The sequence below is a fragment of the Halichoeres trimaculatus genome, unplaced genomic scaffold (genome assembly GCF_033239565.1).
Source record: "Halichoeres trimaculatus isolate MK-OKI-2021-1 unplaced genomic scaffold, fHalTri1.1 fHalTri1_scaffold_9, whole genome shotgun sequence".
Taxonomy (NCBI): Eukaryota; Metazoa; Chordata; class Actinopteri; order Labriformes; family Labridae; genus Halichoeres; species Halichoeres trimaculatus.
The window spans coordinates 16,082,921-16,104,974 of NW_027437188.1; the positions used below are offsets into that span (position 1 = coordinate 16,082,921).

General features: G+C 39.5%; 1 protein-coding gene across 4 annotated transcripts in view; it reads left to right on the forward strand.

Annotated features, from left to right (window-relative positions):
• The window catches only part of grik4 (glutamate receptor, ionotropic, kainate 4), a 348,334-nt gene that overhangs the window by 11,742 nt on the left and 314,538 nt on the right, over positions 1 to 22,054 (forward strand). The window contains exon 1 of one of the 4 annotated variants that reach the window (XM_074678962.1): positions 13,039 to 13,159. The exons of the other annotated variants lie outside the window; for them this stretch is intronic. The gene's annotated coding sequence lies outside the window, so the exon portion shown is untranslated. Of the gene's footprint in view, positions 1 to 13,038; positions 13,160 to 22,054 lie in introns of those variants that run through there. 4 annotated transcript variants of the gene reach the window in all.

Below are 22,054 nucleotides of genomic sequence, written 5' to 3' on the forward strand. Positions count from 1 at the left end.
AATTGCGTCGATGTCTCAGACTGAGAGGAAATTAGGAGATGTGTGATTTCCCTTTGCACAATGTTGACTCAGATAAATGGTCTCCTTACTGTAGCCAAGCCCTCATTATTATGCTGGAGGAGGTTAGTTTTTCACCACTGCGAGCCGATAACACATTAGAGTTGTACCGTGTTAAGCTTTTGCCTGTGGACTGGACAGGTCCTGGTCAATGTTCTTTCAATTTAATCACCCATGATTAACATGTAGTTTCACAGATGGCTTGAACTCCCACCGATTTCTTTGTGTGACCAATACAGTGTAGTTTTATTTGCATGCTGGAGCTTCAGTGAAAAAATAAAGTTCTTTCCCCGGGAACCTTATCACACCTTTTAATCTCTGTTTGTATAAGGGAAGTGTGATTTCACATGAAAGAACTTTCCACAGCTTTCCCAGCACTATCATTATACATGAATACACACTGTTTGTTACAAAAGCTGCCAGTTCCTACAAATCACTCTGGGTCATAATGTCCATGAGTCATTAAATGCAGTTACATGCATTACATGTTATCTGAGCAGGACCTCAGCACTGTAGCACTAATTACTGGTGAAGAGGAGTTACTTGACATGAGATTTTTTTTTGCTTTGAGTATTGGCTGCCAGTATCAGCAGCATTCACGAGTACCTATACCTTGAAATAAGGCTGGTATCGGCCTGATACCCCATCCCTATACCAGTACTCACTAATTCCAGTTATCACTAATTTCTACAGAAGTCGGTTGAAGGTCAGGTTAGTTAAAAATGGTGAGAAGCTTTACATCATAAATATTTGTTTGGCTTTATACAGATGTTCCTCATCAAACCCTTGCACTGTATACGACTAAAACTGTTATATTAATACACCTCTGTTTCAATGCTTCTCCCACTTGTCCATGAAGATTAACCTTGTTAGGACTGATACTCTTATATCTCTTCTACAGATCCCCGACTATGCATCTTGATGTAATATGTGTCCATATTTTCTCTCCCCATCTGGTATGCCAGCCAGCTTTTCTGGCAGCTCAGTGTTTCACTTTGATTTGTGGATATGAATTTCATCAAAAATCAGTATTCTGGCTTGAATCAGATCCAAATGGGCATTTTATAGTACTGCAGGCAAGAGAGAAAGCTCTCTGCTGAATATTGTGCCTTTCCCAACTTTGCCACAACACCTTTTGTTCCCGCTTGAGCTTTTTCAGACAGAAATAGATCTAGGCTTGCTTTTCCTTGGCAGCCTTGACAGTCTATGAATGGTATACTTTTAATTTGCATAGAATATGCTTCTTTTGGAAAACTTGTAGCTGAAGACCAGCACCTCTTTTTGCTTTTACCTTTCACAGTTGCAATTAACTAGGGTACCTCTGTGGATCTGTGTTTCACATTATTTGGCTTCCAAAGTGTAATCCGCAGATCCACAAATTAGTAATGGCGATTAGTAATGGTGGCAAACGTGTTGTCTGGAGGTACTTCAAAAAAATGATGAAGTTTATGTGCAGTGCAAGATCTGTGGCGTTGAAATTGCAAGCCATAGAATAACTAGTTCAGTGCTTAATCACATGAGACCAAAGCACAAGGAGAAAACAGCGGAAACAGGCAGTCTCAAATCAGGTCTATTGCTGGCCCTGTTAGCACACGTCCTGGTGATGAAACCAGAGCGGAGAAGATTAGCCTGCTAATAACCAAAATGGTAACTGGAGATATGCTCCAGTTAAGTTTTGTGGCAGGTGAAGGCTTCAGAGTGCTGATGGCGCTTATCAAGCTGGACTACAAGCCACCGCCCTGGAGAACGACATCCATGAGACTGGAAAAGATGTATGTACAGTCTTTAAACACAAACCAGGAGGTTCATTTCCAACAGATTCTAGTTTTGTCAACGGTTAAAACAAAAATAATCTGCAAGCATTCAAATATTCTTTCAATGGATATTTAGAATATTTGAATACAGGATTTACTGTAAATTCCTATCCTTAATCTTTAGGCCAGCCTGCTGTATTAAACATATGTGACTACCAAACCCAACTGGAATATCTTGCTAGCATCAAGGCTAACAACCGTGTAACAACTTGTTAGCAACAAGGAGTAACAGAACTATGCAGAACTGGTATAAGTTGCTGTCCACTGAGAATACGCATGAGGCCGACTGAAGAAAGACTGGAAACCTTGTAAAGACCAAGCCAAAAATAGAGACTTTATGGCTTTAAAAAAACCTATTTATGGGCACCCTACAGCTGTTATAAGGGAAGCTTAAAGCCTGTGTCATATCCAGTAGCCAACAATTGGCTTCATTATGTTGCATCAGAAATCAGCCGGTGACGTCACAGAGACTACGTCCATATAATATACAGTCTGTGATAAGCTAGCTAAAAAAAATCTAAACTCAAGCTTTCTCTTCATATTTTTTAATAAACTTATTGTGTAAAAGCCGCGAAGAGACATACAGTGGAGCCTAATATTTATAGTTAGACATGAAAAACACAAAAAGGCCTCTCACCTCATGTTCAGCTGTCTAACTCCGGACAGCTACGTAGGTGAGCTATGATCCCAATTGAGTAAATTTTCATACCCCAATTTGAAAGACAGCATCCTTTAGTGGCGATAAATGAGTGTGACAACCAGCCTATGTGACAAGCAACCCAGTTTTCCATACTTCTCACTTTCCCTTTGCCTTTTGGTTCGTAACCACTCCCACTGCCACATTCCTTGCAGTTAGAGGGAGATTTGAGTGCCAGTTGTTTCCCCTGGACTCCCTACAGTCCTCATCAACACACACTTGTACCTGTATGAGACCCCACTTTTTCATCTGACACCCCTTAATGTGCAGCATATGCTATGCAGGATTCCAGTCATTATAATTGGCAAGAGGGTCATGAGTCCCTTCGCATCTGCACCTCTAAACTTGATTGACATGTGGCAGCGGGGACCAGTCATATCCCAGGTGCAGAGGCAGTATGTCCCGGCCACTTTTTAATCATGTTCTCCAGGCTGGGGCTGATAAGAGATGTAAGGGTGATTAGGGTTCAAGGAGGACGTCCTTGCACAGGGGCCTAAGAGTTATGGCTCTTCAGTGTGTTCTGACTGAGGGAATGAATACATCAGTATTCAGATGGTAGCTTCTTCAGGGGTTACAGGGTTACTGGAGAGGTTTGAAATGAAGAAGATAGACATAAACTGAAGTAGAACGTCTTAGAATTGCTAACAGTATGTATTTTAATAACATTCTGGATATAATGTGCTTTTCTTGCCTTATTTTCTGTTCCCAGCTTAGTTTAAATACATTTATGGTGTAGATATAAAATGAGGCAAAACTTAAGGTGTGACTGACAATCAATCAATGTATGCCCTTTTGCATTAGTGTGCAGCTGTGGCCCAAAGTGTCAACCAATCTGCAAAAGCAGTAAAAAGAATGCAAACATCACAACAATGCAAACACTACAACAAAAATGCACACTCCACGGCACAATGGAAGTACAACCACAACAAAATTTAACAGGACACCTATCCCAACAGACACAGAAAAGTTGTGAAAGTAAGTAAATGACTGTTTTCTTTTGTAACTTCAGCCCATGATAAATATAGTTATATTGCTAACGTTATGTCTGATTAATAAAGCTAAGTACAAGATGACATATTTATCAATTAAATCAAGAAATATAAGTACCTAAAAAGAAATTACAACACCTGAATGAATCTATATTTATCATAGACAAAGTTAAAAAGACAATCATTTACATACTATCACGACTTTTCTGTGATCTTTTGGATAACTTACCTCTTTCAACTTCAGTTGTGGCTTTACTTCTTTTGTGTTGTGGGGTTTGCATTTGTGTTGTCACTTTTGCATTCATGTTTGAGCTTTTGAACTCTGTTGTGGTTTTTGCATTCATGTTCTTGCTTTTGCATTTGCACTGTGGCTTATGCAAATCGTCTGACACCCACTGGCCACCATAGTTTCTTGTTTTCCAGAAAAAAGGTTTCACAAAGAATGTAAGCGAAAAAAAAAAAAAAAAAAAAAAAAAACTTACAGGTCAGGATTAGTTGAATGTGATTTATTTTTGGATTTCAACATTTTAAGCACTGGCTGCTTTACAATATAACTGCACTTTAATTTTTCACTTTAAATTATTAACTTCGAAACCCCTAATTCTCACATACACAGGAACCCCTCATGAAACACTACGCTGTACTTGAAACCACTGTAGTCAATCATAGCATTCATGCAGCACTGGCACCGCGTTCACCAATGGCTGTGTGCTCTGTTTTGCTGCGAGTCTATTTTTGCCTGAGTGGGCTTCAGAGATCAGGAAATGTCAGGAAAGTGTCAGGAAATTAGACCTGAAAACATTCATAGTATCCAGTCATTTCAAAATAAAGCAACATGTTCTGGCTCCTGATCGTAAATCTCATCCTTGTTTATCAAGACTTCATGTCTGGCAGAAGTCATCAGCAGATCAGATCCCCAGGGAATCTGATGTTTTGGATGAGGAAAAGTTCATAATTCTGTTTGACAAAACACATTCTTTTTATAAGAAGAACATAAAGATGAAGGCAAGGACTGAAATTGCTAAAGTTTTGGGAGGGCTAGGTGAGTTTAACATACTAATTAATCACTGTGCAGTTACGTTGTCATGGGTGGGATTCCTGCAGAGACATGTGATTCTCCTATGATCTTGTGATACAGCAGCGCAGCCGACAGAGACGCATCCAGTTTGAATTGGCATTCGCCAAAATACCGCAGCACTGTGCAACACGACGCTCTCGCTGAATGTGTGAATTAGGAATCAGGCAGAGATATTAGATGACAATTTGCAAAGCTTTGACAAGTAGAAGCTAAAAACCTGCAGTAGTTGCAAGTATTTGTGGGATACTTGGTAAAATTAGCTGTGTAATAGACAGGCTAAACACTGCTTTTTTTTCTGGTAAATATATAAAAAAGCTTTCTCATGTTACCTCAGGACTTAGTCTCAAAGGAAGGAAAAAGACTTGAATTTTCTCCTAGTTTCCATGTTATACCTAACTGCAATTTTAAATTGTTTACCTGGCTGTTGTCGCTATTTACCCCAAGCTACACAGTGTTATCTCTGAGGTTTATTGTTTCTTTCACCTCTGATGAAATGTAGATTATTTATTTATTTTTATTTTAAACTGTTACACCACCGTTAGTTGCAGAAAGTAAACAGATACTACTGTGTTTATGTACTCAAGGATATGGGATAAAGAAGAACAACTCTAGCCACAGTGATTCTTCAAAATCCACAAGAGCGCCGTGAAAAACCTCTGCTGACATTACGCCTTTATACTTTTATAGTGATCCCACAACAGCCCAGTTGTTTTTCCACTGTGTGATTTTACGTTGCCTTACAAAGTTTTGGAAGCAGGGGTAAAAAAAAATAAAAAATAAAAAATGGTCCGGTCAATACTCTTCACACAAACACACACACACACACACACACACACACACACACACACACACACACACACACACACACACACACACACACACACACAAACACACACACTGTTCTGCTTGGCTTGCTCCCCTGGTTAATAGTGATCCTGCCTTGTCCTGCCTCAGTTACTGCCTGCCACGCTGGCACAGCAGTGGGATGACTTGGTCCTACCATCGAGCCTCTGTGACATTTATATCAAAGACAAGGTGTTAAAATGATGTAAGCTTCATGTATTGAACTGGTATTATGAAATAGGCTCACAAAGAAACCAGTTCACTAGTTAGCTTTACAAAAGAGCAAGAAAAGTCCCATTACCCTTTTTTGTACGGAAGTGTATCTATCCTTTTCAAACAATGTCACCATCACTGCTCACATACCCCCATACGTCCTTCTTCATGTTGGCATTGCTGTACATCCTGGACATCCACCAGGGGGAGCAGCCCAGAGACAAAAGTTTATGACAACAATAAGCTCAAAAATAAACATGGCAGTTGAAGAGGAGGTATTGCTAATGTAGACTAAAACGGAAGCAGCGTTGTAGGAGGTGATAGTTGGTGAGACAGTTAAATACTCTGTGAAATCTATTTCTTCTTCGTGCCTCGCTAAAGCTGCATATTAGGTAGTATCTGTAAGATTTATGGAAATGTGCAGAAATATGGACGCAGAGCACCGACAGAAGGCTCCGTCTATGTACGAAACCATATTTAACATTGAGCATAAATGTGCCTTAAGGCAATAGTCAGACCACATTTGGCTTCATGGTGTCCAGTGGCTGATATAGCACACATACCACCAAGCTTCTAATGTTATCACAAACAAGCTAAAGGGCAGACTATTTTACTTTTTTAGAATAAATTAACTGATTTAATGAACTTTAACCTGATAATCAGCTGCCACAACTGTTATCTGTGCTCAGTGGTAATTTCATACAAGTGCAGAAGTGATTTTCTCCAGAGTCCTTGAGCCTACGAGTCCTGCTTGACATTTAACTCTCACAAGGACAAGAAAATGTTCTTTCATTAGGATCTGTCATAAATACAGGTTTATCTCCTAATCCTTTATCACGTTTAGAGACACACTTCAAAACCATACAGTTGAAAGATCTCACACCCACAGAGTCACGAATTCACAGCTATACGAAAGATTCCTCTTAAGTTGCCCTTTACACTGTGTGCTAACTATTCCATGTGTGTCTTTCATCAGTAGAGGTGCTGTTCGATAAAAAAATAAAGGAGCAGAAGAACTTATAATTACCTGAAAGCTCATGCTGATCACAGTATCTGTCTGACCTGCAAGATGAGGTGACTAGATAATTGAAGTCTTGCTGCCTGAAGCTCCTCATTTAGTCCACTGTAGATAGACCTCATGACACCTCCAACCAACCCGTTCACACACACCATCACACACACCATCACACACTCACTCACATGTATGCACACATGCATGTTCTATTACTGTGGAACTATCAATATTGACCTTATCAAAGCTGATATTCATGGCTGCAGTAATGATCTTCCTCTATAGACTACATCAAATAGTCACTGTTGCATTAAGAATGGTTTAAGGTTGCAAATACGGATTAGACTGTGGACGACAGCTCCAAAGCCATTTAGGCTCTGAGCCTAGACTTGAGATCTGATGACTCAGACTTGTACTTGGACTCAAGCATTCAGTGCATTATGTCTCAAAAGACAGAGAGAATTTGGAAATATCTATGACTTATATATTGGTATAGAGGGCTTTGATGTTAGTGTTGGATTTATAATGAGGGATTTGATTACAATGACTTGAATTCTCCTCTGATGACCCGACTTAGAGGACTTCAGACCCAACTTGATCTCAAGGTTTGGTGACTTGACTCCAACCCTGAGACTGCTTTGTAAAGTTTACACTGTTACAGTTTAAACTTCAGAAAATGTGTGGCCTTCCAAACCTCTTGAACTAAAGTGATAATGTGTTTTTAGTCCCTTGATTTAAAGACTACAGTACTTAGTTTTGTAATGTAATGGCTGTAATGTGTGATGCATGTTACAAGTGCATGGGCTGAAACTAAAGTGGGAACCTTTAAGGTATTTAAAGATGTCAGTGTCCACCACCAGTGTCCTTTATTAAATTGTGTTTCATTTATTATGTAAGTTATATTCAGTTTACTGTAACTGTTAATTTTATTTTTCTCTCCAGATTGTTGTGAGTGTGTATCCACAAACTGTTTGGACTTGTGCCCTTGCTTGCTTTGGGTTCTGTGATCCACACATGCTCACATACACCGACAGCAGTGTGTTCTACCCCGTACCTTCTAATCCACTGTTTTTATTTATTTATCAGTTTATTTATATATTTTTTGGACTCTGTTCTTTGGCAGCATTTAAGTAAAGACAAAATAATAGCTAGTATTTTGGAATTCTGATATTCTGTTATCACAACCATCGACCTGTGAGTAACCATACTGGTCAATTTGTTTATGTTTGTTATTGTACTGTAGTTTATGAAAATGACATGCTTAAGCCAGCACCACAAAAATGAACTCCAGAAAAGTCTACTTTGGCAAAAGTTCTTTCTCTGTGAAACTGGTCAATGACACCATAGAGACATGTGCTTGTCATCATAAAAGTTATTCTTAAAGATCTCCTCAGTTAACTAGTCAGTGGCAACAAAAGACAACAGCTAAACTTATCTGAACTGTCTCATTCACAGATATAGCTGAGTGGGGGAGGATTGTACCACTGAGATGATCTTCTCCAAAGTAGGAGAAGAAATTTAGTGGTAATGTGAATTTTTTTTAAGTTTCTCTCTTAAGAAGATAGGATCCAAAGCAATGGTTTAAATACAAATATGCTGACAGTATCTACCAACCAAAGATACAGTAAGGTCTCAAAAATCCAATAACTTCCCCTCTGATATTATGAGAAAGAGCTTAGATGCCACAAAGATATAACACAGGTAATCACCGGAAAACCAATAACACACCGATCAAGGCAACTCAGCTTAACTGCAACAGTTCTTTGACTTATACTACCTGCACAAAATATATACACTACATTTGATGGAGGAACACAAAAAGTACTACACTGAAGCTGAAATATTAAGCCATCAAAGATCTTAGCACTTTATTAAATCAGTAATGTCTTTATAGTTAACAGCCTGACTCTGGAGACTTATTGGACACTGTAGAATCACACAGTACCCTTGAGAATCCCATAAGTCTGGAGGAGATAAAATTGTATTCTAATATTGGCTCTAACTGGTTTGTACAGAGTCTTGGGGCACAGATTTAATCAGACGGATTCTGCATTTTTTACAGCCAAACTGAAAACAAGCTAAAAATTGTCACACTTAGCCAGAAATGGGCTGGTTGAGTGATCAACACAAAGGAAAACCGCAGTGTTACGTGTCAATAGCTAAGCACTCCACTGTCAAAGGTGTCGTTATTTTACACAGGAAGGTTTTTATTACAAGACTTATTTGGCATTATATGTTGATTCCTTCCAACTCCCAAACGATTCTCTAACTTGGACCTGTTGTTCTCTTGCTCCGGTTTGTTGAACTAATTTAAAACATTTCTCTTGGAAAATATACTGCCTGCTAGTGGAGCACTGGTACTGAAACAGCTTGCCCACCTCTACCCCACTGCTCACTAGTTCATATAATTTGTCAACCCTGTTGTGCCCAAATTCCTCTGTAATTTAGAAGTTCTGGATCCTTCCTTTTTTTAGATTCAGTGACAGCACACATACAAAACTGCTTGAGTGCCAGACATTAAATGAGTGGATGGAAAAGTAGATTGGTTTTTAAAATTTTCCTGTTTGATGAGGTTGGTTGCCTGAAAAGCTAAAAGTCTAAATGGAAAAAAAACAGCATCCCACATGGTCATTGCTCATGAGGTGTAAAACCTAAATTTAGCTGATTACTCAGATATTCAGCAATACTCGTTCGAGTTGAGTTTATGGGCATAGAAATGCAGTGAAGCATGACAGAGGTTGTGTGGCCTCTGGTGGAGGAAGAGCTATGACTTCCTCTGATGATATAATAGACACTTAAAATAGCACTGCTCTGATAATCTACATTTGCTGGACTTCCAATTAAAGCTCGCTCTTGCCAGGGTTTCAGAAACTGCACAGATTCAGACTTTGCTCCAAATGTGATCTTTATTTATCTTTAGAAAGCATCCTCAGTTCTACTTTTTGGATTTTGTTTTAAGAAATCAAATTGAACAATGATGATTTAATTCCTGACGTCTCCCTCTTTCTTCCACCCTCATTTTCAGAATGTGGTCACAGCCATATTAGGCAGATACTTTGAGCTTCAGGAAATGGTTATTTTAGAGAGTTGATACTCTTGTTGCTGCTGATAGACTCCTTTCTATCTCAGCTCTGTTTTGCCCCATTCACAGCTGCTTTGAATAACACTTCAGTTTGACACCTACCTTTTATTCAAGAATTGGGTCTATATTTGATGCTGGGCTATCTTTATCACTCACTAAAAACATGTTCTCTCCCTCAGAAAGAATTGTAGCTGCTAGGTTTCATAATTTTACTTTCTCAAGAGAGGACGCATAGCTCCCCCGCTAAGCATCAGTGTTATGGCTACCATCTGAGACACATGTGGTGATTAAGCTGGGCCTGGAGGAGGCTGAGGTAACAGGAGAGACCGTGATCTCTGAAAAGTAAAACATATGCAGGAGAGAGTGGCAGATTGAAGGCTGGGGGTATCTGTTCAACAGAGAACAATACTGTGAGAAAAAGTGTCCAACAGTGTTTCATCTGGTCTGTTGCAGTTCCAGTGCACCTGTAGGGGTAGTGCTACTGGACTGACCAGGTTCCCTCAGATCTCCTCATCTTGGTTTTACCATCTTAATGAGCGTAATGAGTTAAGCTGAGGGGAAAAAAGGAAACCGTTGAAAGCTCATGGGTTTGTTGCAGGGAGTTATTATACTGTCCTTCCTGTACTGGCTTAATCTGCTGAAGGCTAGAGATGGGGAACTGTGCTCTAGCAACCTCTTAAACCTGGTGTGTGCTCTGGAGACTGGTATCGATTAGAAGAGGAGAGGAAGATGAAGAAGAGGAGGAGGAGGAGACTGCAGACAGATTACTGAACCCTGATGTTCTTTGCTTCCAGCCATTGCTAATGTGGTTGCTATTGAAAGTGATTTTCTTTTCTATACAAGCAGTGGACTGGGTGTACTGACTGAATTAACAATTCTATATGTTTGACAGGAGAAGCCATTTATCTTTGACTGTACTGAGATTAAACACCTTTTTTTCTGTGACTGATTGATGCATTCATTGTGTGGCTTAACGTTAAGCACGCTGATTATTGTTAGAAATAAACACGGTTACAGAGGTAAAAGCAATAGCACATTGAAGTCAATCTATACCAGGGGTCACCAACGCAGTGCCAGTGGGCACCTGGTCACCCGCAAAGACCTCTTAAGGTGCCCACAAAGCATGGTCTTAAAGCATGAAATAATAACACACCTCAGAGTAGGACACACACTAATACCAACAGTCTTTATCAGCTCTATCAAGTGCAATTGTCATGAGCTTGCAAACAATCTTGGAAAAGCCAGGGTGTTTCATAGGTCATACAGGATAATTGCTCTAAAGAGAATTACAGAGACTTCACCCACAGAGACTTCACCCATAGATGTCAAGGATTGGCCTTTGAATCCTGCATGTGAACATGAACACACAAATCCATTAGAATGTTCACAAATAAATGCACACAACTATACTGCTTTCATCTACAACAACAATAGTTTTTTTTTTTTTGAAAGAAGTCTCAATCATCTTGACAAAATAACAAGGTGAGGTGGTGATGAGGTTGTCTATATGGAGCTCTTTACTAAGACAACACTTCCTTTGTTACAAGTATCTATGTGACTGTATAGTGATTGTTCACGCTTTCCTTTACTGACATTTCATTATAGGTATGTCAAGTCCCTCTGCTGCATGCTGTAGCTGTTATACCGCGAAGTTGATATGGTAACCAGGATCTAAAGCAAAGGAAGAGAAACTCTTTGCTGCCTTCTGCTCTCATCTGTAGCAGTGATATGGCCGTGGGGTTAATTGTTGTGCCAGTGCAAGAAGGATCAAAGCTTTATAGAGCTTGGAAAATAGTAATTGCCAAAGCAGTTCTTATCAGTAGAAGCTATTTTGAGCTGTAACAAAGAGCCAATTTTGGTTAAGTGAGACATGAATACCTGAGCAGCAAGATGAACCTTAATTAAACTAGCCAAATATAAGTTTCACTGAATATATTTGGGTATAAAACAACTTTATCAGTGTGAGTCCTGATACCTAGGCTCTGCATAAAGGCAAAGACCAAGTAAGTGTTTGATAGTGTGTTTAATGAAAAGGCTGTGCGCCTTTGTGTGTGTTGGAGAACCAGGGACTGACTTTATGTTTTCGGCTACGATGTAGCTTAACTTAAATATTTCTTTCCTGATTCTGTCGGTCGAAATGCACAACACATCTGATATTTTCAATTCCCTTCTAGATGGAGTAAGTAATATCTCCCAACAGCTGACATAAAAACATCCTCTGTGCAGAAGGCAGTGGAGCTAAAATTGCCTCTGTTGTCCCAGAACCCAACCCAAAAAACTATGTACACTATGGTATTGGACAAATATTTAGGGATCAGAATTGTTTAATTGCCTTTAGGGATGTCCTGATCAGCTTTTTTTTTTGCCTGGACCCCAATCCGGATTATTTAATATTGAGTATCAGCCGATACCAAGCCCTGATCGGATTTTTGGGTTTGGCGCTAATCTTTGCTGAAGAAGTGAGAAAGTGAAGCAGGACAGTCTTTTTTGTGTGTGTTAACAATACTGAATAGTGAAAAATAATAGTTAAAGTTTATTAAGTCCATTTAACTTAGTCCAGTTAGTTTTGAAGTTAAATCCCTCTGGACCCCAAACCCGTCTGTGGGATCAAAATACCACTCGTTTTTAAATGCCTGGCATTTACAAGCCATTTGTCCAATCCAAAAACTGAAATCACTGGGGTAATCGTCTGATTCTCAAGTTTCCGAGGTTACATGAATGTATCACAATAAGCTGGAAACATGTCTTAACATGACGCAGGAGATGGGAGAATTTCATTAATATCGCTTTGAATTTGGTGTCTTCTCATAACATTTGCAGAACATGACCGGTTTGCTCGCTAAATGTAGTTGAAAAAAATCTTTGCTTCTTAAGGCTTTCAGAAAACCCTGAATGGTGGACAACTTTTAGCATGTCATTCAGTACGCTAAAATCAGAGGGTGCCCTGAACGCAACTCTCCGAAGACGGAGAGAGACTTCGAACGGACACCAACAGGACTATCTAGTGTTTTCTCCTCTCAGGGAAACATTTATTTTGCTACAAACTGGATTGCAACTTTAACTGACCTGAACTATCCATGCTAAGGGATCAATCTAGTGTGCTGCGAGGCTCAGCAGAAACACCGGGCAAACTTATGTGGTCAAACTGATCTCACCATCACATCCTCATGTTGCTACGGACTGTGTGCTGTGTAGCAGCAGTGAAGCAGGCTGTTAAACCAAGTGTCTGAACGGAAGGATATACCGTCGGTAACCAAGATGGCATAAACTGCGTCTCACCTTCTTCTCAGAGCTTTTTGGGCGCTGTCGTCCTCTCTCCGTGGATCATTGTCCGTTCTTTTAAAGCCCAGAAGCAGCGGAGCAGCCTTTCCTCTGTAAGTGAACTACGTTGCATTATGTTTCAGGATGTTTTCGTCCAGCTGTAAACCTCTTGAAAAGATCGCAGAGCATGTGGCTGTTGGACTGTCCTCACTTTCTGGTTTGATGTATTTCCACACTGCTGACTCTGAAGTCACAGAGTTGTCAGTGCAAAGCTAACAGACTATACCGTGGTTGTAGTTCGTTTTCGCTCTTTGAGCCGTTTGTCCTTGTAGAGTTACCGTGGGGTGTTGTAAAGCCGATGTTGTGACGTATCTGGTCGTGCACGTGTGTTCTGTAATAAAGCGAAGTGTGGCTGCTGTTCTACATCACTGCACCATACCATATTTTATCATTCTCTCATCAACTCTATGAGGCTGGGCGCACTTATAGCGCTCGGTTTTACAGACGCATTGGCATTCGGCAGCGATTTTAGCTTTATGACGGCCAACGTGAATGTATGGCACCTGGACATATGCCTCCCTTTTGAAAATTTAGATTGGATCCTGATTGAAATGTTCCTTCTCAAATGTCAGATCCTGCTGTAGCATGAAGTGTTTGCATCTGTGTTCATTAGATCCATGCAACTTTCAAATACCAGAAATGTCTGTATTCAGTAGGGTGGTAAATTACCACCTCTTACAACATTATGCCCTGTACTCCAAATAATCTGTTTAAAAAAAAAAAAAAAAGGCAGTAGTCCTTGTGCATCTCTATGCTAGGGGATGTGTTGACTGAAGTGTCTGCTTCTGAAACATTTACCTTTTACAAATGAACTTTCCAACCCACCATTAAGTTTTGGATCGTTTTGAGCTCTAACAGGGCTTTAATGTTAAATTACTATAAAGTGAAAAGAGATAAAGATGTTAATTAATCAAGCCTGAATTCAAATGTCAAATAAATTGTGTGAAAAAGTTAAATCTCCTCTCTCTGAGATCACTACTTGATTCTGCTGTTTCATGTCTGTAAAAGAAAGCATTTTAATAAATTTGAACAAAAAATCAAATTAATATAACTTATTATTTGAAACAAACTCAAGTTAACTCAAATTAGTTAGTCTCCTAACATCTACACTTGGTGTGTGTATCCTGACATTAAGAGGCACTTTGACTGCTGCGCTGTCAGATTTGACATACACACTTCACCTGCTCTAATCTTTTAGGGTCTTGTATTATCCTCTGACTGAACCTTTATTACTTTATAGTAATATTTTTTTCTTAATTAAATTAACACTAGTGAAGGCAAGGCTGTTAAGATGATGTATCTTTCATGGTGCTGTACTATAATCTGCACACTGCACTGCATGTAACTGGCTTTGCTACATTTATCTGCTGATGAATGACTGTAAGAGCTCAGCCTTAATGCCTTTGTATTCATGTTTCATAGGTTTCTTCCCACTGGTATCTCTTAAAGCTGCTTTTTTCTCTTTGATACTTTACATCCTGGAGGCTCCAAGCCAAACACAGCGAAACGCCTCGCATTGGCCAGAGCTTCTGCATTTAGAGATAATTTTGAATACATGCAGTTACAGCACCTAAGGTTGAATAAGCCCTGAATTTGACTCACATCTTTGTTGCCTCGTGGGGAATATCACGCCATTTTTTTCTGAATTGAAGGTTAAGTGTTTAAGGGATGCTGCACAGAGGTGCGAGAAGGCAGTCCAATCATGTTGACCCAACGATTCATCTTCCCGTCCCCTGATGTGTTGAGAATTGGGTTTGGGTGTGCTGTAGCTGTGTTGTAAGTGGTTGGACAAGGTGACCTGTGCTGTAGATCAAACTACCAAACAACTGCTTGGGGACAAGGTCCTGTCCGCCTGACTGGACATCATTTTTCTCCATTTAGCCCCATCTCGCACCTGTAATAGGGTGGTCGTCCACATGAATGCTCACGCCTCCCCTGGGATAGAGCCGTGTTTTCACTCACATTGCTCTGTCATTAAAAACAGGAGTCAACAGATTTACACCACTTTTCTGCCAGCTCAACTCTCTGTTCACTGTTTGGATATTTTTCAGACAGTTGGTAGTTTTTGGACATTCTTTGAGCTTAAAATTTGGATTGTCGTTGAACACTTTTCGGAAGAAGACACTCAGTGCTCCGTTGTGTAGAAGGCCTGTGGACAGGGAGGCTCTGTAGAGATTCTTTGTTTTTTTTCTGTCCCTTTAACCTCCTTACATTTCTTGGTTGTACTAAGCTGTAACCTTTTTCCCCTAAGGAGCTCTACCTAATCGGTTACATAGACAAGAAAATTACATGTGTGTTTGAAGTAGGGCTGAACAATTTATCGTTTTCATATCGAAATCACAATTTTAGACAATGCAATTTTGAGATCGCTAAAGCAGCAATTTTTTGCAGTGCTCCTGACTGACTCAGGATATGTCAAGTATTATACACATTCTGTTTTACAAATTTGTAGACAATCTATATGTTAAAAGTGCTGGTAAGTAGGTCAACAACACAAAGCCTCTGTTTAGGAGTAGAAGTTGATGAAAACTGATTATTTATCATCACTATTAATGATTAAAAAATTGTGAATTGCAATATCTGCCAGAAAAATTAGATCTTTTCCTAAAATCGTTCAGCCCTACATGTGAATATCCCAAAGCTTGATTTGAAGAAAATCGTGAATCGAATTGAAATCACAATATCTGCCAGAAAAATTGCAAATCAATCTTTTCTTAAAATCGTTCAGCCCTAGTTTGAAGGAGGGATAGTTCATTGATAAGTGAACTGTGTTGACAGGGTTGAGGAAGATGTAGCAATTTAAACCTGGCTTTGTTTATAATACAAACAATTCCTCCAGGGTTCACAGGCTGATTCATGCTCTCACAACTTGATCCTGTTTTGTTTTTTAATAAAGAAAAACCATAAATCCTTGTGAAATTAAAGCTAGAAAGGTGAGTTTGTTCAAAAAAAGAATCTTTTCAGAGTACTATTGATGGATTTCATATTTTAACATTCAGTACTCCATGAAAATATCCACCTGGTTAATACAAAAGATAGAGAATCATTTTGTGTTGAGGTGTTTTAGCCAAACAAAATCAGCTGGATCTAAGGGGATCTCTTAAGCCTGCCGCAAATGATCCAGTTAAACAGAAATATTTAAACTATCACACAAAGAGAACTTATTATTTTTCTCAAGATAATGTATGGATAAGTTTATATGGAGTACAGACGGACCCACATATTGGAATAATAGAAGTAAGTTGTTGTCATGTCACTGTGGATGATTTCATGTTCAAACTGTACCTTACTTGTTTTTTTTAAGCCATACAAACCAAATATCCTAATTTTGATTACTGTCTGAAGGTACCTTTAGAGGAACAAGCTGACTCAAGTCTGCAAGATAGCTCAGTGACTACCTTGTATTGCAGTGCTGGCTATCTTGTATTTATTTTCAAAGAAAAAAGTCCCTTTTGCATTAAACGACTGTTAAACTGTGCTGTTCACATTGAGTTGCCTGTGTGAGTTCTGCGTGACTGCTGTTTGAATTACCTTGGATGGCCCCCTAAATGATTAGGTCACATATCTCTGTCCTTGGAGAGCTCATTAAAAGCTTTTTCTGAAGGTCAGGACTTGGGTGCATGCATCTGTTGTTGAGAGCCACTTCAGCATGTGTAGAGATAAACAGTGGAACATACTTGCCATACACTGAAGGACACTTGACCTGCTTGGTGAATCTGATGTGAAAACCAGTAACTTCACTTAATTCTCTCCTCCATCCCTCTGCGTTCTTGTTTGACTTGGAATGTTAGATTATTATCCTCATGTGTCTCTTTAAGTGAGACACGTTACAGCCTTCCTGAAAGTAAAATGGGAAAAAAGTTCATGGTTAATGGTTGTTTGGTTATTTTGTGACATGGGAGGGATATTTGTGTAGATGTGTGATTTGGATCATATTTTGGAATAAAACAAATGTCTTGATGACAACAAAGACAGCACAGCTGTGGTAAAGAAGGGCTGCTAGCCTCCTCTTGAGTTGCTTTCCTGAGTGATTGCAATGCATGCTCTATCAAAAGATCAAAGAAACCTCGAGTTGCTCCGCCGTTCTAGTCAAACGGAGTGATTCTGGAACATATTTGGTGTCATATGTTCGCTGATGATAATTGAAATTGCTTCTATCTCCACTCAAAGCTAGCCCCCCCTCATTTTTTAACCCCATCTTAGCTGCCTGCAGACAGGCCCCACCTCTGACACTGCTTCTATCTCAACCTCCTCTTTCCCTCCTCCCCCCCTTCCCCTTTTCCTCGTCCCTCTGCTCTATATTTCCAACCAAGCTTCTCCGTCTTCAGCGTCTCCTTCTGATATCCTCTATCGTTTTTCCTTTTTTCACATCTGTCTCAGCTGAATGCCAATGGTGCTTTGGAGTGCTGGTGTGCATAAGCTCACAGGGGTAATAAGATGTTTCCTCTGTGTTGTTTTTCCCTGACAATGGGGGCTATTGTTGTCTCGCTTCTTATCCCCTATCATTTGACATTCTGATGTCTACGCAGACACAAGCTGAAACAAATAAAAGGGGAGGGAGAGAGGGATTTAGAGAAATGAAAAGAGAGGGCAAGTAAGAGAGACCTTTTAAGAGGAACAGACCACACAACTCAACCAGAGAGGAGAACAAGTGGCTTATAGCCTCTTATATGCACACATTTACTGATTTTTTTTTCAAGGAATAAGACAACATAAGGTCTCAGTAAGGTTCACAAAGAAATCTGAGGAAAAAGAAATGTAAGCTATGAGAATAGCAATGGTTTCCTTCTCTCTCCCTGTGTGTGTATGTGTGTGTGTGTGTGTGTGTGTGTGTGTGTGTGTGTGTGTGTGTGTGTGTGTGTGTGTGTGTGTGTGTGTGTGTGTGTGTGTGTGTGTTCACAAACCCAGCTCTTTTCCTGTTTGACCAAATCTGAGCCTTTTTTTTTCCCACAAAGTGCCTATAAATATATACATGTACGTGCAAAAATGACAAATCCTTTATTAAATGATCAAATATTGTCTGATGTATGTGTCATGTCCTTGTCAGTGTCTTTCCCCATCAACAAGACTTTACGCCAACTTCAAGCTTTTCTCCCTGAGAAGAATGCTAATCCCTAAGTGTTGCTGGATCACGTTTGGCAAACAGACATCCAAAGCACAGCTTATGGCTCAAGGGGCTCAGAGTAAATTTGAAATCTGTCTGACTTTTTTTTTTTTTTAGCTTTGATAACGTAGGCTTTGATAGAACAACTGCATTTCACTATGCAAGCAAGTGATCAAGCATAGCATCATTTTACTGGAACAAAGATGCTTACGTTTAACAGTTAGTGAGGGATATCAAAGGTCTACTGAAAGGTGAAGCAGTGTTGGGTGTGAATTAAAAACATATTTAAATTACCAAAGCTTTTTGAATTTTCTTAGTTGATAAATATTGCGTTTTGGGGTGAGACATTTTAATAGAGATTTTAACATAAACTCTTGCACAATAGAGTACATTATTCATTGACTCTACCTATCATCAAATTTCAGTCCTTACAGGTGTTGACTTGAAAGATGACTATAATGATTGAGATGATTATAAACCAGGAATGTAAATATATCTTGGGCCCATTGGTTATGAACTTGATAAAGACATTTCATAAGAATAAAAGAAAAGTTATTATCTATTAAAAATGTCTTTATGGTGCATATCCAGTAAAAACTGATTCTTAAATGCTCTGTTCAATCCAACCTGAAGTCAATCACAGATAGATAGTCTGGTCATTAGTTACCACTTTGTGTCAGGATGTTAACCACTGTGTATTTGGTGATGGTAGAAACTGTATTTCATGAGTTTGTGCTTTTGACTGTGGCCTCTTGAGGGACTGAACCGCACACCTGTCAGTCATTTCTTCCTGGATAGAGGTGTGCTGGCCTGGAACTGTCAAACTGTGCGTTTGTTTCATGTGTCAGTCTCCCTCTGTGGCTCTTCACCATAGACAGACTTGCTCATGGAATCACAAGCCATCCTTTTGTGTTTGGGGATTAATAACTTTTTGGACCCAGTAAGATAAAAAATATACATATACAATATTATCTTTCCATATTATCACAGTTAGGGTCTGCAGGAATTTTCATTACTTGCTACTAAACACAAATGGGCTTCTCCTCCTTGGATCAGTGCCAGTGGCAGCGCACACCCACTGCCTCCAACCACGACCACATGAACACACTCACTAGCAGCAACCACCTGCAGCATCCCATTTCTACATGGGAGAGACTTGAGAGCTGTGCACCCGAATTGGCATGTTAGCACAAGCTAGTCACTGGGTTTTTTGAAACTTACTTTCTCTGCAGAAAGCCAACTCACGCTGCTCTCCGTCCCGTGCTGCTCTCCCAAGTGCTCAAGAGCGATTTAAAGTCGCGCCAAGCTTTACCTTGTTTTGGAAAAAAGCTTTATCTGTTTGATGTTTCGTTTTACTTTGGTTATGCTTTTCTTTCTTCGTGATACTCCTCTATCATAGCCACTCAGGATAGCTTCGCTATCGACACGCAAAGTCACTGTGCACTAAGGGTTCAAGGCAGACACAGACACTGATACACGTGTGTCACACACGAGTCCCAGAAGTGATGACTGAGCAGGGTTATTCCTGTAAAAGTTGACAATTTGTTTTTTAGGAAGTCCTGCAGACTGTACCTTTAAGAAACACATACTTTAAATTTGATCTGTCAGATTTATTTGCATTGTTATAAATGAGATCAATCAATCAGAAACACTAGAATTATTATTATTACCAGAGAAGCAGGTATATCTTTGTATATTTATCTTTGTATGGCAAAATGTGTTGGTAACTAAAGGTAATAAAGAAGTTGTTGCAGTCACTGTCAGGAATTATCTTGCTGTGAAATAATTTGAAAACATATTGGGAAAAAATACATTAAAAAGTCAACTGCAGTGTTGTTTTTGTTAACACGCACAGATTTAGGCTATTTTAGTGTTATCTATTTTACTTTAAAAGAAGCACACAGTTTATCCCAGATAAATATGCTGTTTCTTTCAGACTTTTTCAATCTTGTTTTAATTTGATTTATTTCAAACTGCTGGCTGTAACCAGAGCCACACTGAAAGCTGTGTCACTGCTACAGGGATTGACTTAATTATAATAGTATTATTCACTCATTGCAAATTAAATAAATCCATGGCTCATCAAAGTACTATTTGATTTTGAGAAAACAAACAATCCATTAGGTGTTTCAGTGGCCTGAGTGCTCTGTGAGCAATTAGTCAGGCTTGTCTTCCCCCACTTGGGTCCTGCAGAGCATCTTTTCCCTTCTTCTCCAACCTGTCTCCTTCTCTCCTTCTCTCTGTCTGTCTTCTTTATGTCATTGCATCAGTTCCTCCTACCATCCCTCTCTCCTCACAGTCAAAGGAAGCGATTCAATCAGCATGCACACTTCTCATGAATTTAGATCATCCACAAATCATAGATTTTTAATTTAGATAAGCCACACATTAAAATGCTCCATATGCATGATTCTGATTTACTTGCTTTCTAGTAATGTCTGAGTTATTCCAAAGATGTCAGAATGATCAAGAAGGGACAAATATAGAGTAGGAAGGATGATAAAATTGAGCTTGAGACTTCAGCATCCAGCCGCCACAGTCGCCTTTTCCAACTGATGTAGCCCAGCTAGCTGCTGCTGCTGATGGGGGTTGATGTGAATTTGGTGGGAGGGACGGTACACTCCCACAGAGATGCAGCAGCAGCCGCAGCAGTAGACACTGATTAATCCTCATGCTGGAGACACTAATGATTTATTTATCTGAAAATTACAGAGCCCTGCGAGAGCTGGGCACAATTGATAATGAAACTCAAGAGTGAGGGTGGTTAAGAGGAGGAGGAGGAGGACTGAGGGATTTAACACTTCCTCCTACTCATTGGCTCATCTGTGCATGTGTATATGTTTATGTATGTGTGTGGCTGATGACATATACCCGGAGGCTGCATTACAAGATAATTTCAAAACACCATCAGCGAAAATTTTCTAGTAGATTATTTTTCTGTAATGTCTCACTGGTCTTTCTTGCCACAGGCGGGAGTGTCTGACTCCTGCTGATACTGATATTGATGTTTGATTACAGGGTGTCATGCTGTAAACATTGGCATTTTCTTTTATTTTTCTGTCCATGAAAAATGTTGTTCTAAATGTGATTTGATCTTGCTGCACTTGAAGTTTTCAATGCTGGATGTGGTTAACCATTGATTCTGTTGTTGACCAGCTTTCTTTGTCTTGAAATGATACAGCTGTACACTCCATGTGTCTGCAAAAAGGTGACAAAACATAAATTAGACATGATGAGCTTAACCAAACAACAATCAGTGGCAAATCATTGCAGCGTAGCATGAGTCAATTTGGACTGGTTGCCAGGTGGGTGATGAGCTTTCTCACTCTGTCTGCGTTAATAGTTCCAGTCAGTGAATCACCACCAGTCAGCTTTGCTAACATGATTAAATTGAGCTCATTAATGATAATTGAAGTAGCTCTTTTCCATTTCCTTTCAGACCTTATGTTGGCTTCATTGTAAGGTTAAAACATCTCACAACAGTCTATAGAAATGTTTGGATTGTTCTTTCTGGAAGGTGAAAGATGTTTTGGTTTTTTTTTTCTGAGAAGTGGTACATGTTGTCTAGTATGGACTGAAAATGTTGGAGGAATCTTGATATGAAATGATTGTTTTGTCATTATAGCACCAGCCCAGCAATAGTTAGCTTGACTCAGCAAGATGGGTTGGTCCTTTTTTACCCAGCAGACGAGTTAAATGTTCTACCCAATTTTGGGTCAAATTAATTACAATTCTGGGTTATTTCAACAACATATTTGAACCGATACACACATGAAAAGGGTAGTTTAATTCAGCTTCGCTTTAGACATATTTCATGTAGCTGTGGAGCACTGACAGACAGTCC